Raw genomic sequence first — 282 nt, forward strand, 5'->3', positions numbered from 1 at the left:
CCTTGGCGTGCATATACTGGTGATGGAGTAGATGCGTCTTTCAACAGCAGCGACTGTCACGCCTGCTGGCATTTACAGGGTGTCTCCCCTCTGCAACTCATCTGATGCCTCATCAGCCCCAACTGGCAGGCCAAGCTTACCTTGCACAGCACCCAGCAGCCTTACCCTTGGCGTGACTCCTCTCCAGGAGCAGGAAGCCAAGCTCCAGGCTGCAGCTGCGCCCTGGCTGGGGCCTGCTAGCTGGTGTGGCTGCAGTGGTGGGTGGTGAGCTCGGCTTGCTGG

The sequence above is a fragment of the Crocodylus porosus genome, unplaced genomic scaffold, assembly GCF_001723895.1.
Source record: "Crocodylus porosus isolate Cpor-Errol unplaced genomic scaffold, CroPor_comp1, whole genome shotgun sequence".
Lineage (NCBI taxonomy): Eukaryota > Metazoa > Chordata > Crocodylia > Crocodylidae > Crocodylus > Crocodylus porosus.